The 13521-nt window shown below is 34.9% G+C and overlaps 1 non-coding gene across 1 annotated transcript; it reads right to left on the bottom strand.

Annotated features, from left to right (window-relative positions):
* Positions 1-287: 287 nt before the first annotated feature.
* On the bottom strand, positions 288-360 carry TRNAF-GAA. Its single transcript has one exon. It is a non-coding gene; the product is annotated as a tRNA-Phe (tRNA).
* Positions 361-13521: the final 13161 nt, after the last annotated feature.

Here is a 13521-nt window from a genome sequence, read left to right as displayed (position 1 = left end):
TAAAGTTATGCAACTTAATGGACTTATGCAACGTAAACCAAGTGCGGTGAAAGTGGATTAAACATGTAACCTTCAGATATTCAGTCCCAACTGAGCTATCCCCGCTAATTCATTATTAATTGAAATTTTAAAAATAAATAATAACTAATTTTTTATTGAATAGTTAGCTTATGCAAATGTTAACAGGTGCGGTCAACGTGGAGATTAAACACATGACCTTCAAACCTTTAAATCTTCAATATTCCCAACTGAGCTATCCTCACTAATAAATTTGACTATGAACCAAGTGCAGTGAACATGGATCGAACACGTGACCTTTAGATTTTCAGTCTGATACTCTCCCAACTGAGCTACCCCCGCAATCATTAGAAATGAAAATTCATCAGTAAAGGTATTTTCGCTGATTCATTGAGATTTTAAAAAGAAATAATGACTAATTTTTTATTGTATAGTTAGGTTATGCAAATAGAAATAGGTGGCAAATAGTTTTAGAATGAATAGTTAAATTATCATGGTTCACGTGGATCGAACACGAGACCTTCAGATCTTCAATCTAACGCTCTCTCAACTGAGCTATCCACACTAACATTAAAAATGATAATTCATCAGTAAAGGTATTTTCGCTAATTCATTGAAATTTTAAATAGAAATAATCACTAATTTTTAATAAGATATTCAAGTTATCCAACTTGTATAAGGTGAGGTGAACTAGAACACGTTAGGTATTTCCGATAATTCATTGAGATTTCAGAAAGGAATAATGACTAATTTTACATTGAATAGTCAGGTTATGCAACTAGAATCAGGTGCGGTGAACGTGGAGATCAAACATATGACCTTCAAATCTTCAGTTTGACGCTCTCCCAACAGAGCTATCCCCGCTAATATTAAAAATGAAAATTCATAAGTAAAGGTATTTCCGCTAATTCATTATATTTAAAAAAGAAATAATCACTAGTTTTAGATTGAATAAGCAAGTTATGTTTTTAGGTTGTATAGCCAGACTTAAATCTCGCTTCTCGAAAATTCAACAAAAGGCATTGGGTACGCAGTTATAGTACGACATTCCACCCATAAACAGATGGTCAAACAGAAATGCTCAAGCAAATATTGGAAGACATGTTGAGGGTATATGTGATGGATTTTGCAGGAAGCTGGGATGAGTACCTATCCCTTATGAAATTCGCTTATAATAATAGTTGCCAAGCAACCATGCAAATAGCCACATACGAGGTTCTCTATGGACGAAGATTTCGATCCCCTCTCTTTTGGGAAGAAGGGGGGCAAACGACAACTATTGGCCAAAGCTGATGCAAATTACCAACGCCACAGTCCAGAAGATTAAGGCGCAAGGACATGGAATTGTAGGTAGGGGATCATATATTCCTAAAGGTAGCACCCATGAGAGGGGTGCTCAGGTAGGGTCAAAATGGGAAGCTAAGCCCTAGGTTTATCCGTCCCTTTGAGATATTAGAAAGGATTGGATCTGTGGCCTATAGAATCGGGCAATGCCCAAACTTGTCTGCAGTACATAATATCTTTCATTTATCCATACTACGGAAGTATACCCTAGATCCTTTGCACGTACTAGCTCATGAAACTCTCTTCTTGAGAGATGACCTAACGTATAAAGAAGACCCGATTCAAATAATAGATAAGAAAGTCAAAAGATTGAGAAACAAGGAAATCGCTGTTGTTAAGGAATTATGGAAGAATCATAGAGTAGAGAAGCCACTTGCGAAACAGAATCATTTAATTTCCTGAATCATTCAATTTTTTATAGAATAAGAATTACAAGGTGCTTAAAAAAGGAAGGCTCCGATCGGAGAAGACTTTTCTGGCAGAAGATTCAGAAAAATCAAGAATGAAATTATTGAAATTCTAGACGTTTCAATGGTAGTGGAAAATCCGTCTATAAATTATGAATTAGGGTAGACTTTTAGGGCAAGAAGCAAGCTTAGTCGAGTACCCAATCGAGAGATACAAGTTTTTTGTTTTGGGGTATCGTGTTCATGGGTTTACCTCGAATTCGAGAACTATAGTCCACTATTCATTTCCTAACTTGTTCCTCCACCTTCTAAATAAGTTTACCCATAAGTTTGGTGAAGGAAAGAGGTTCTCAAAGTGCTAGTAGGTTTTCACACGAATTAGTCCACGTTAGGTTACCCTCTAATGTTTTTCTAAGCTAAAACCTCAACTCCTAAAGCCTAACCCATGACATTATGTATAAACCTAGGTTCATCAATAATCTATGTACCAAGTACCTAGAACTATGTGAATAACATGCTAAATAAGTTGCTAGGATCCATACCTATAAGTAACCATTATCTGCCATTACGATGTGTACTAAAAGGCTCCTATTCCTCTTTAGGTAGGATGTCCTGCAATATGTATCATGAGCTGGATGTTATGATAGGCCTACCACGATTTACCAGTAGGATTACATGATTATGATGACACCACAAATGTGTTCATGGGGAGAAAATTGAAGGTTATTTTAGGGGGAGGTTTTCAGGATCAGTATATGATACATGACACGATGACCTCTAAGTTCTAAGATCTTGAAATCATAACAAGAAGTAATATCCTAGCTTAAGGTCGCGATTAAGAACCTACTAGTAGGCTACTTACTAAGTTTTACTCACTCCATGTTTATCATTTTTTTTCAAGTAACTAAGAGTTGGTTGTGGATGAGAGCGGACTTTGGAGTGTGGGCCATGTGGGCCATGGACTAACGTTTGTATTTTATCTAGTATTTTTTATTCTTCTTTTGGGTCTGCTTCTTATTTTGTGATTGTAACAAGTATGTATATGTAACACCCCCAAAATGAAGGAAATTAGCTCCCATAAGAATAAGTCACTCATGAAAGACCCAAAGGATAGAATGGAAAAAAAATTTAAAGAATTAAGCAAGAACAAGGGACTTAGTCAAGTCACTCCTACCCTAACAAGTGATTTCATGGAGTTAAAGACCTTTTGAAAAGGATTGGAAAGGAAAAAGTAAATGAAAAAGGCAAAAAAGTCCTTTTATCAATTATCAATTATCAAGAATATTTCCCGATTTGTAATTCCTTATCTAGAAGGAATTTCAAGATTCAAAATAAGGGAGAAATGATCAAAAAGCAGGAATTTGTAGAAAAATTATGGATTTTTCGAGAAAATAATAATAAAATATTCAAAAAGTGGCAAATTACCAAAATACCCCTAGAAGAATGGATAATTACAAAAAAGTCACTCTAATTAGAATCAGAGCATCTACTGTGACCATCCGAGCAAAATCCTTCAAAATCAAATCTCAACCGTTGGATCTCCTCCAAAATTGGATATGATCTAGAATGAACACGCACGAATCATCACATCTAACGACTAGTATTCAAAGCCAAGGTCGGTATCTCCGAAAAATTATCGGAGTTGATATAGTATTAGAATCAGGCTATGATCGGAGTTGACATCTCCGAAAAATTATCCAAAAAGTTCGATCTCTAAATAACAAAGATTCTAGAGCTCTCAATGTCGATTTAAGCTCCTTCTATAAAGTCTGAAGTAGGAGCAACAATACAAAATAAGAATCGAGAAAGGTCAAACCCCCAATCGAAGGCAATAAGCGTTTAGATTATGGGTCTCCTACTCTCAGATTTCTTCCAAATTCGAGAGCAATCCTCCACCATTTCTCTTCAAACGTCTAAATAATGATGATTTTGGAGCTCTCATTGTCGGTTTAAGCTTCTCCTATAAAGTCTGAAGTAGGAGCAACAATACGGAATAAGAATCGAGAAAGGTCGATCACCCAATCGAAGACAATAAGCGTTTAGATTATGGGTCTCCTACTCTCATATTTCTTCCAAATTCGAGAACAATCCTCCACCATTTCTCTTCAAACTTATTCCTACCGTTTCTCAACAAGATTACCCACAAGTTCCATGAAAGAATAGAGTGGTGAAAGTGTCCAGAAACCATTCCCCCAATGCAATTCACCATTGAAGAACTTCAAGAAAAACTTGAAAATCCAATCCGAGGATACATGATGATTCGTCGAGCAAGAATGATTCCAATCAGTTTCTGCACCTCAAAGGAATGCTTCCATAAAAGACCACGAAGAAAAATAACCTTGAGAGCGTGCCGAATTGAAGGAAATAGGTTTTAAAATTAAATTGGGGATAAGAGTCGAATTCCTATCTACGATATCTTTTCCTTCAAATTAAGGATTCCTCTAGCTTCAGAGGAAGAAGTTGATTTAACTTGATGAAGGAATCGAGAGCTAAAACGTCGTAGAACAAGCTATCTAAGAGATAAAAAATCTGGCGTTTCGAGTGAGTTGCATACCGAGAACGATTTCTGGAAATTAAGGTCCTACACTTAAAGACGTTCTAACAAACCAATTCCTTTAGACTGAAGATAGGATATGGAAGAGGTTCAATGAAGAAATAGGGTCTTGAAACCCCTAGAATCGGCTACCCAATAAGAAATTCTTTGTTTTATCTCTAACGATATATCAGATTTTGGATGAAGTTTAGAAGCGAATATCTTAGGCTTCCACGAGAAGGTATCAAATAAATCCCTAGCCCTTCCTTGTAACACCCATCTTTAAGTTGCACGAAGAAATCGAGGAGAGAAACGCTATAAATGTGGCTGTACAGGCCGAGTTTCAGATGGCAGCGACGCGAAAAAATGCGCATCGTCTTACTATTCAGTGGAAGAAAACGATGATATGTCCAGTTCAACTGAACTGTCCAAGTCAACTCAAAATTTGACCTTTTCTTGGGTTTTCTTAATTTTAACCCCATTCCAGACTGATTCTCATAAAAACATTATGGTTTCATAAACTAGACACAATAAGGAGTACATGGAAGGAAATTTGAAGTAATTCAGATACTGGAAGCTAAAGAATGGAGGTCCCCAACGTCGGTGACGAGGCAGGTAGCCACCTTGGACTCTTTGTTAAGAAATACTTTTATAAATCAGTTGGATTTTCATATGAACCCTAAACCAAGTATGAATTAAGGATATATGAAAGAAAAACCCAACGAACCGTGAGTTAAGACCCTGAACCGATCAAATAGCTCGAGATTTAAGTAACGTTAAAATAACCCACTATATGAGCTCCGCTGCCTATCAAATTTTAATGTTGAGCATATTATAGTACGTTTAGGTTAGATATGAAATTCGGTGCTCATTGGATAAGGATAAGTAGGTGAACCAAGAAATAGTGTAAAATGACCATAATGCCCCTAAGGTAATTTACCTTCGGTTCATGACCTAGATTACCTTCAAATGCTATGAAATTCATCAGTAGATCTTATTTTATGAAATGTTATATGAATCCTTATCCCAAGAGCTTATATAAGGTAATGAAGTTTGGGAGTTATTGGAAAACTTTAGTTAGCAAAACCAAGATATGGGAGAAAATGCTCATCACGATCCATATGACTTTTCCCATGAAGCACGATGTTCATAAGTTTTGTAGTCAATGTTGCCAATATTTGCTGCACACAAAAAAAGATAGGGATGTTAAATTTTTAAGTCACTTTTGGAAAGTATGGTGGATAAATTGGGTACCAAGTTATTGTTTAAAACTGCATGTCATCCTCAGACTCATGAGCAAACTGAGGTGGTTAATAAAATATTAGGAGCATTGCTTAGGACTATTATTTATAAGAATATTAAGTCATAAATTGGGTAACAAATTATTGTTTTCTACTACATGTCATCTTCATATTAATGAGCAAACTGAGGTGGTTAATAGAATATTAGGAGCATTGCTTAGGGCTATTATTTGTAAGAATATTAAGTCTTGGGACGAATGTTTGCCACTTGATAACTCTCTAAAAGTAGAGTTATATCAAGTCTTTTTGTAGTTAATATTGCACTCTTATTCACCATTTTCTCATTTATTACCTCATTTATTCTACTTAGTGAGCATGAAATCGTTTATTGCGGTCTAACATGAAAAAAATATGATTTGGCATAAATCAATCTTAATTGTATATTTAATTGAGTTATATGCTAAAATTTCAGACATTTATGCTAAACCATGTGGGAGTAACAAATTTGGAAACAAATGGGGGATGACATGGAAATTTTAAATCCACATCATCAGTCCAAGTGGGTCATTGACTATCCAATGAGGAACATCCTATGTGGACTACTTTTTCCTTTTCAGCCCTAATGGAGAACTCATGCTCAATATAAAAGGAAAAGGAAGACCAAGAGGAGAGGAGCCACACTTTGGGGAGAAAAATTGAATTACACAACAGCAGCCTCTGCTGCAGTGAACTGCTTTGAAATTAGGGAAGAAGAAGAAAAAAACCCTAATCCAGCAGTTGTTGACAGCAGAAGGAAAAGGAGACCAACAAGGATTGATTAGGGCAAAGAGGTGGACGTGAGAGCTCCAGAGAAGGGAACTTCCATTGACGAACGGCAACAAATTGGGATAACTCTCTATTTCCTTATTCTCTTTCCTTATTCCATCAATTTCACATGATGAAGATGTGGATTCCTCTATTTAATTCAGTTTGTATGGAGAGCTAAACTTAATAGGGGAGGCGAGAGAGTTTTATATAGTTTAAGTATGTTGATGGTATGATTTTAGTTTATTAAAGAGTTATTGTTAATGATTTACATGTATGTTTAATTAGCTACTTTACATACATAGTTGTTCACTTATTCGGGAGAAGAGAGAGCAATGAAATCCTCTTTAATACTCTAGTTTCATAGCAAGGAGACTTGAAGGGTAATAGAAGGGTTAGGAATAATTCTTGTCCTAGAGTCTTGTTAATAGAAATTACATTGATTATGGAAATAATCACCATTCATGACCCTCGGAAGTGGGTTTGAGAATCTATTAAAATGAACTAAAATCTACCACAAAACTCAACAACTTATCTATTTAATCTCTCTTAGCCGAACCTTCCTCATTATAGTTGATTTTGTCACCATTTTCTGTTTCTCGACAGTAGTGGCACTCTGTTTTAGTTTTGTTTAAATAGTTAAAATCTCCAACACCCATTTGAATGTTACCCAAAAACTCACTTAATTTCCAGCGATAAAATTAACCAAAAAGATAGGCTCCGTGTGGAATCGATAATATACTTATTACTTGCTACTTGTGATAGTGTATACTTGCACTTATTCTTGTGAATTTTACATCATTTTATTATATACATCCATAAGTGATCACCACTCATTGTTCTCTTTTTTAAGTTGTTTATGGATTAATCCACTTACGCGTCTTGATTTGCTTTCTATTCATTCTAATATTGTTGTGAGTAAAGCAGCCACAAGTAAGGCAAATGGGATCAAAACATTGCATAAAGAGGGGAAGGAGACAATTGAGAAACAAAATTTCAATGTTGCTTCAAGAATTAACAAAGGACGGAATGAAATCATTTTTCAACCCGGTAACTGGGTTTGGATACATTTTCGCAAGGAGTGATTCCCATCTCAAAGGAAGACAAAGTTACATTCAAAAGTGGATGACCCTTATCAAGTACTTGAAAGAATTAATAACAATGCATATAAAATGATCTTCCATGAGAATTTTCAGCACATTCTACTTTCAATGTTGCTGACTTGAGTTCTTTTGAAGTAGGTGATGATTTTCTGATTCGAGGATGAATCCTTTCGAAGAGGGGGAAGATGATAAGGATCACGGTGTTACAAATGTTCCAGCTGAACCTATTACACGATCAAAGGCCAAGAAGATTCAACAAGAATTCATTCTTCATCTACAAAATTGGATAGACTCAGTTCAACTATTATTTATTTTTAATTTCATAAAGTTTGTAATGGTAGAATTGTCAAATTGACTTCGTCTTTTGTGGAGATTCAAGGGGATCGAGATTAAATCCCGGCCACTAACTTCTTTTGTGGGGATACTATAAATACCCACAAATTATTATGTAAAAATTAGATTTGTGATAATGAAATTGATCTCTCAAGTTGAGAAGTTCCCTTCAAAATCTAAGCATCATCTATGCCATTTATAAGTTTCATGTCATTCTTGTGGTAGAATTGCATGTGAGCCATTCAGTCAGGCTTTGATATTGTGTGGTTGAGTGAAATTCTCAACCTTCTACTTATTTTTTGGATTTCTTTTCTCCGTATTCATGGTAATTTATCCAGATACAAACAAGTTTATTTGTCTAGGGAATGTATTAAGCACATGGATTTATTAATTACAGTGAACTTTTGTATAAAACGAAGTAAATACAAATGGAGTAACATGAGATAGAAGTAAACATAGTAATAAAAAGAAACTACGTAAACTTAAAAGGAAGTTAAACCCATTTTATTTATACATTGTAGCCAGTTTTGAAAACTAGTCACTCGATATCAATCTATGTTTGGAAAACTAAAATAAAGAAAAAAAAATAAAAATATTTTTCAAAAACTTAGTTTGGAGTGAAATTTTGCTTAAAATTCAAAGTTTTTTTTTTATAAAAGGATAAAACACATAATTTTGAAAAAAAAAAAAACAAAATAGTTATCAAAGGGGCCTAATTTTTAACATATCTATCCCAAATGAATGCAGAGACTCTAGTGGCAATGCTGCTTCAACTGTGTGATAGACTATGTGAAGTTAACATGACAATAATAGTAGGTTCTAAAGCACAAAAATATGTGGATAAATTTCATATATTGGGGTGCGGAAAACATATACACACGGGCAACTTAAAATGATAGATCCAGACATTTCGTCTAGTGGTATGATTTTTTTTTTTACAAATTCGGTGGAATGAACAAAAAAAAAAAAAGTTTAAATACCAAACAAAATATCAATTTTCAAATGGAATGGAAACATAAGACCATTGGAAAAAAGAAAAGGACAAAAGAAAAATATTAAATACATTTTCAACTAATACATTTGGTTGAGAGATATTATGGCCAATATAAGAAAAATATAGCATTAAATAATTTTCATGGGCATGGATCCTTACCATACTAAAATGACTGTTTTTATTGGTATCAAACCAATAACAATTCATACTAGCAAAATCTTCCAATTGATAATTAGGCAGAGAAAGAACTTGAATTTATTTTTATATCTATCAACATGTTTGCTACTTTTGTCTAAAACTTGATCACTAGTTTTTCTTATTTGCATTGTAAAATTATGTATTTCTATGGATATCATTTCTATTTCTAGAATTGAAACAAATTAGAATTCTGAACTCTCACGACTTCTAGGTGATAGGAAATTTTCCCCAACAAGTAAATCATAATGATTTTTTGTTCTCTTTTCATTCTTTTTTGATTTATTGCAATGGATTTACTAAAACTCTTCGGGTAAGGATAGTCTTTTTCTTGATATCTTTGATTAATTTAGTACTTATTTTTATGAACTAATAAAATACCTATGGTTTGATATATAATAAATTGTCCATCATTTTATACAAGAACATGTTCAATAATAAATATTTATTTTTTAATAATTCTTTATTAAGCCGAAACTCCTTGGAACTATATCTCCAAATTCATTTCTCGTTTTTAAATACAAGATACAATAATTTTTATGGGATTTATCAGTTTAAGCGAGAGACAATATACATTGATATTATTCATGCCAATTAAGAAATTATCCCTTCCCAATTGAAAAATAAAATATCTATTTAGGAAGAAATAAAGTTTGGCTGTGTTTTTCTTGTATTGTATTTTCTTTCTACTATATTTAAGCCAAATCATTCAAGAGTTTTTTTCTTGGCATGTATTACACGAGATTTTTTTTTCCTTTTCAATTATTATCATTTACTTTTAACTAATAATGGAATTTTCATTTTTATTCAAATTTAAAAGAAAGGATTTGATTGGTAGATTCATGGATTACTCAAAACCAAAGTTCTAGATTAATATAGAACAATTTAGTATTTCTTTCTTAATTCTCATCCAATCAAAAAAAATTATTTTTTTAGTGTTCAATGGGTTGAATTCTTAATTTATTGTGAGATAATTAAAATCTTCCTTATAAATAATGAGTTCAAAATTATTACCGTAGGTTTAGTATTTTGATTAGAGATTCCTCTTTCTTATTCTTAATCAAATTTTTGAGTGGGCTTGACTTAGTTGATACATGATTTATGTTGTCTTTCATTTTCTTTTCGTTTGTTTCAAGAAATATATCGATCAATTTCGATTCTTTCTTTTTCTATTTATTGTTTTCCGATTGAGATGTATGGATCCATGGGCCTATGTGTCTACATAGAACTTGAACATGGATTTATGAAAATGTGCAAAAGCTAATTCAGTTCGTTGACTCGGTTTAGTATCAAGACATATATCAAGCAAGAACCAATAATTTTATCTCTATTAAACGACATTTCAAGACAATTTAACCTGAATATATGTTACAACTTAAATAAACTTAACATGATATGACATAGACTTTATTTATGTCAATATTTCTTAATAATATTAATTGAAATACATCAAAATGATTTGAGAACAAATTCTAAAAACACATTGATAAATTTCAAACCTTGAGGTGCATGAAGCACATGGACTAGCAACGAAAAACGATAGATCAGCAAGAAAGACATTTGGTCAAGTAATATGATTCTCACTTCTGGTGTAAAGAGGTCCCAAATTCCATAATCAGAATGCCCCACAAACTCTATCAAATGGTTTTGTGTGTGGTAAAAACAATAGTAAAAAAACTGAACATGATAACTGCAAATAAATGAACTCCAAAGAAAACAAAAGTATTTTTAGTGGTAGAATTATGTTCCTTAGACTTTATTGTCCTAGTATACCAAGTAATGGAAAAGTATATATGGGATGCCTTAAAGAAAGTAATCGAGTATATATGGGATGCCTTAAAGATATAATAATAATAATTGCTCATGGATTTCATTAATAAGTAAAATAAATGAAATAATGATGATACATTCCATAAAGAACTTAATATATAGTTCATAATAAGGGCGTTTGGTTTAGTGGTATGATTCTTGCTTTGGGTGCAAGAGGTCTCGAGTTTGATTCTTAGGATGCCCCTCCAAAAGAAAAAAAGCATAATTTCTTTTGAAAGAAAAAAAAAACAAAAAAATAAAATAGTTATAAAATAATTATCAATCGGGCCTAACCCAAAGGAATGCGTGGCATTGCACGTAAAATTGTAATTCTTTTGTCTTTTGAAACCCCTTACCTTATCAGTCATCAGGCAGGTTTTTGGTATCATATATCGAGATAATTATTATTGAAAAGCTATTCCACTAGTGTGACTTAGATACCCTTTCTTTGTGGTATCAGTCATGCTATTTGAATAGCCTGAAGTCATCATAGCCTCTACACCGGTTCTGAAAACTCCTTCGGCACCAATGTGTTCCAATGAAAGAGATCAGACCCTTTCCTGAACCAGAACTGGGCACAAAATGCCGAGGTAGAAAGTTGAAAGCGAGCTCTTTTCGCGTATACGCAATCTTGAAACCCAATTAGCTCACGGACTGTCTTCTCAATCCTAGCGAGTATGAGTGCTTGGTAAGAGAGAATGTCAAATGAGAAAGACATTCGATTACGACAACATTCACAACTACCAAAGTGCACTAAACCTAGTAGAGATCTTCGACCTAATGATAATGGAACATCAAGCCCATTTAATCATCCGCTTTGTACCTTATTGTTGACCAAACCAGATGCACTCCAGACCCAAATTCTCTCTCAGTCACCCGGAGATGAAAGGAAGATCAGATCTGAAGTTTATGAATCAAAGAGAAAGTGGATCTGAGTTCTACACACTTTCATTTTCAAAAGCTTCGCTTGCCTACGGTACTTTATTTAGGATGTGCAACAATACGGCCATCTTTCAGCGGTGTATAGAGAATTCCTTGATCATTTTCTTGGCAGATAACACACATGAAATTGCTTCCCTGACCGCCCATCTTATGAGTCCATTCTTGTCTTGTTTGTTTGTTGTACTATTCTATACCTCTCTCGATTGATAGAAAGACGTTCGGGAGCTGGGCCGACCTGTCGTGAGGGAACTTTCCTTTTCATGGTAGGCAAAGGTAAAGCGGGAGCTGCGTATGTCCACAATGATCAAGGTAGAAAGACTCCTTCTTTAAAAGAGGTTGGTTTTATCGAAACTGTTAGATCCGCTTTCGTTAAAGAAAAAATAGGAGCTCTTGGTTTGGCTGATGTCGATTCGTATGGCAATGCAGACTCGACTCAGGATGAGAATTCCACTTTTCATACTGTTGCTGTGAGCCGAAAGAGATGGTAAGCTATTTCGCTAAACGAAAGGAAAAAGCACGTATGGGTTGACATCGTTACAAGGGGCGGGGGCCAGCCAAAGAAGGTCAGTCGGACTAGGTTTGGACCCTTGATCCAGTAAAGCTAGGTTCTTCGATGCAAGAATGTATGCGTATCTGTATCCTCTTCAGGACCGGTTGCTTCCTCTTTTTGTTTATACGTTTGGAGAAACCTGCTAAGCCCGCCTTTCTTACCCGGTATGATTCAATCTTTCAGCTCAAACTTTTCTATCGTCCGATGGAAAAGGTAGGAGTACGACTACCTTTTCCTTTTCTTGCCCGAGCCAAGGGATCATTCAGTTTCTACCAAAAAGTTCGCTATCTATTAGTTGCCGTAATCGAATGTATTTCTCATTTCATGTTAACTCCTCCAAGAGCTTCATGGTCCGTAGTAGACGAAACCTTAGACTTTTATCGGACTTATAGCATTGCCAGGTGAGCTCGCTGTTGAGGGTTGGCCTTACAGGAGATCAAGCAGCCTTTCTTTCCCTGCCTGGCATGCTTTCCCGCTTATCGCGTAACTAGTCAACTAGCCAAAGAGAGAGGGAGAGGAATCATGTCAATCAATTTGTATGTGCATTTTGTCCGTCCTGTACTTGCCTGCTTAGCTTTCTTAGCCAACATCTCCGGTTTCTTCTGAACAAAGAGATCCTGCTTATTCATACCCAACAGTCACACTTTCAGCCAAAAGACTAATTTTTTTCATAACGTCGGTTCATAGATCAAGAAAGAATGAAGCAGCTTACAGGGACGGTTACGCGATACGTCTTTTCATACTTGCCTTTTCTTTGACCCTGTTATCAACCTAGCCATTCTAGCTTGTTGCTTTAAGGGGAATGCCCACTGTACATTACTCGGATTGGTTCTCGCGTCCCTGTGCCAAAAAGGATGGGCGAGTTTGGTTTGAGTGTTCATCAATTGGGTGGATCCATATGCTCTGGGGGGGTGAGACAAGGTGTAGCGCAGTCTGGTCAGTGCATCTGTTTTGGGTATGTTGTCCGCTAAAGGTTTTAGGAAAGGGGGTACAAATTTTCTACATAGGTCATCTGTGGTCACAATCCTTGAAGATGCTCCTAAATAATCGGTGAACAATAGCCTTTAAAGAAGTTTCAGAGAGCAAGAAGAGGCAGAACAAAGAATAGGAGTGAGTCGTGCAAGGAAGAAGGAACTAGTAGGTTTAATTTGGGTTCGTTTGAACTAAAAAACGAAAATTTTCAAACGAACCCAAATTTAAGACTCACTAGCCCAAAGTCCATATGTGGTAAAAAAAAAAAAAAAAAAA

The sequence above is a fragment of the Cucurbita moschata genome, unplaced genomic scaffold (assembly GCF_002738365.1).
Source record: "Cucurbita moschata cultivar Rifu unplaced genomic scaffold, Cmos_1.0 Cmo_Scf00098, whole genome shotgun sequence".
Lineage (NCBI taxonomy): Eukaryota > Viridiplantae > Streptophyta > Magnoliopsida > Cucurbitales > Cucurbitaceae > Cucurbita > Cucurbita moschata.
Note: the sequence above shows the minus strand (reverse complement) of the source record. Positions and strands in the feature narration are given on the sequence as shown.